The sequence below is a fragment of the Octodon degus genome, unplaced genomic scaffold (assembly GCF_000260255.1).
Source record: "Octodon degus isolate 3935 unplaced genomic scaffold, OctDeg1.0 scaffold00066, whole genome shotgun sequence".
Lineage (NCBI taxonomy): Eukaryota > Metazoa > Chordata > Mammalia > Rodentia > Octodontidae > Octodon > Octodon degus.
The window spans coordinates 4,233,641-4,236,516 of NW_004524642.1; the positions used below are offsets into that span (position 1 = coordinate 4,233,641).

General features: G+C 43.3%; 1 pseudogene; it reads left to right on the forward strand.

Annotated features, from left to right (window-relative positions):
- The first annotated feature begins 320 nt into the window (after positions 1-320).
- The window catches only part of LOC101580235, a 7,832-nt pseudogene continuing 5,276 nt past the window's right edge, over positions 321-2,876 (forward strand).

Below are 2,876 nucleotides of genomic sequence, written 5' to 3' on the forward strand. Positions count from 1 at the left end.
ACCAACTTAACACGTGGCAGCCCTGTGATCCGCAGTCCCTGGAAAGGCTCCCGGATCCCGCGCAGCTGGTGGATGCTTCCAGCAGGGGGAAGCAGATCTCTTCACAGTGAAGGCGGCGGATTATAAAGGCCTCCCATTTGCCACCAGCTGTGCTGTTTGTTAGCATCCCAGAGATCCCAGGGCAGACACAGCTGCTTCTGCTTTTATTTGTTTAGTAAATGTGATGGAGGCAATACATGCTTTAATATTAGAATGGGGATGTACATGAAGTAATGTATGCTTTAAATACTGATAAACGCGTGACTGTAGCCCAGTCCACGATGCGGCATGTACGAGCGATTTACGCTCTACACGGCGTACAACATCTGGACCTTAAAACCAGACTCCCCGGCAGGCAACGCCCGGATGTGAGCATAGCCACAGACCAAGCAGAGGCGCTAGCTAGAACTGATCTGTGTCATTTCGCCTTTATTGAGACTGTTCTCTTGATTTCTCTGTCTTGTCCAGGTGACAGAAAAGGAGAGAGCAGAGCCTCCTTAATACACGCTATTCCGGGTTGCAAGCTGATCTTCAAGCCCACGCAGAAGGTGAAAGAGCCCGCGGCACACGCCCTGGTCTTGCGCTGCGTGACTCAGTTTCCCCCACAGAAAACCGAGATTTCGCAGGATTTCTGGGGTTTTTCCCGTAACTCCATCTCATCACTTCCAAGTCTAACATTGGTTCGGACTTGAACATAAGCTTAAGATTCAATGTTTTGTCATTGTACAGCATTATAATATTTCTTTTCTCCTATATTTTTTCTTTCTTTTTTGCATTTAGTACAGGGCCTACAGGGTCTCACTATGTAGGTCAGACTCGTAGTGATCCTCCTATTTTCAGCCTTCCAAGTGCTGGGATTACAGGTGTGCGCCACCATAGCCAGTCTCAATCGCCCTCTCAGCACACCCCAGGACCGGGGCCAGCACGGCACGCTAGAGATCGAACCCGAGCCACTGCGCTCTGCTTAAGCAAGTGCTTTAGTCTGCTGAGCTATCGGGCTGGCCCTATATTTTCTTTTTTTAAATTAAGTTTATTGAGAAACAATTAACAATGAGACAGTTTCAAAACCGATTCGTAGGACAGTTTCAATGATTAATACATTGCATATTGTTTTCTTCATTGTGGATATTCATAGTACAAGATGCGGACATGATATCCTGTCCAAACACTATTAGTACAACACTTTCTTCTCACTGAATTAAGAGAAAGTAGTTATATATCTATCCTGACTATACACAGATACAAAATGGTCCTTGGGTATTTTGTCAGAGATGGGTATTCCATTGCCATCAAAATATTGTAGGTGTGTGAATTCAGCAAAGTAATCCAATATAATCCAGCAGTCCATAATAATAGTTCGCCCATATATTTTCAATGCATAATAATTACATTCATCTTGGGCAACTGGTACATATACATTTCACATGTTAATTATTTTAACTTTGTCTTCCCTTCCTCACCTTCAGAATATTAGCATTTTTATCTTGGACTCCCAACACAAAATTTGAACCCCTGAAGTTCATAAGCATTCAGTTTCCCATGCTTCTTGTAGTTTCCCGCGCTTCTTGTAGTTTCCCGTGCTGCTTCTTTATGGAAACAATGCTTACTATATGACTTATTATGGGACAGGTAATTTTTATTATTTTAATTGGCTTGTTGTTGTTGTTCCCTGTTTGTTTTGATGTTTGAGGCTGAAATTTGGAAGCAGCCCTATTTGGAAAGTGCTACAGTTGGGCCTTAAATGTCCTCCTATGTGCTAAAAGCTGGTCCCAGAATGGCACCCCTGGGAGAATGTGGAGACTTTGAAGAGTGAGGAGGGCATGTGGTACATCCTAAACCGGCTGGGGGATTGCCCTCGAAGAAAGTTCTGGAAACCACTCTCGCTGCTTTGCATTTAGCCATGCGGTGAACTGGCTTACATGTTGAGGTACCACGTGGTGCATCACCTTCCTGCATGGGCAAGAGCAACAGAGACTGAAAGCTCCACAATTGTGGCCAAATAAGTGTTTCCTCTTAAGTTACCTCATGTATTTTGTCATAATAGCAAAATGATGAGTGACACAAAAGGTGAACAAGCAAATATAAGCTGGCTTTTATGAATAATAGATATGCTGTTGATGTGGCGTTCTAAGTGTAAAGTGCATTTAAGGAAATATCTACTAAAACACAACAGTTTACTTTCTTAAAACTAGAGCTCATGGCTATGATGGAATTGTAGGTAGATGTATCTATATTATAAACATAATGAATATCCTCAGGAAAATGAAATCAGGAAATGCTGATTAAATATAAGTTGCTTCTATATGGAACTAGACGCTTGCTATTTGTGGCTGTCCAAAACCTTTTAAACACTTGATTCCTTTTTTCCTCCCTAGTCTGATAGCAATGACATTGGTCTAAATAAATTTAGTTGAATTGCTGTCAGTGTGTGCGTAGGAGACGCAAGTGCCTCCTGGGAGACACTCTGCAAGGGTTGGGCAGGACGTGAGTTTGATGTGGGATCAGTGGAACCCCACTCTTGGTTCTGGCACTGGAGGTGGAGACTGGGGCTTCCACACTCTGCAGGGATGGGAGTTTCCTTCCCTGGCAGCCTGCAAGCACTTGGGACACTGTCTCTGGAAGTTCACCCTAGCACACTGGAAGGTCTCAAATATCCTTCAATAAATCCTCTGACGCTCCAAGCATGAAACTATTATTGCAGTTTACCATCTTCAGTGCAGTTGCTTAGTTCATAGGTATCAGTATATATAGTTAGTCAGGGTGAGAGTCTTTCCAATTTACTGCTAGATTCAAAAAATCTTCTGGAGATTCTCAGGATCATTGCCTTGCCCATCTTC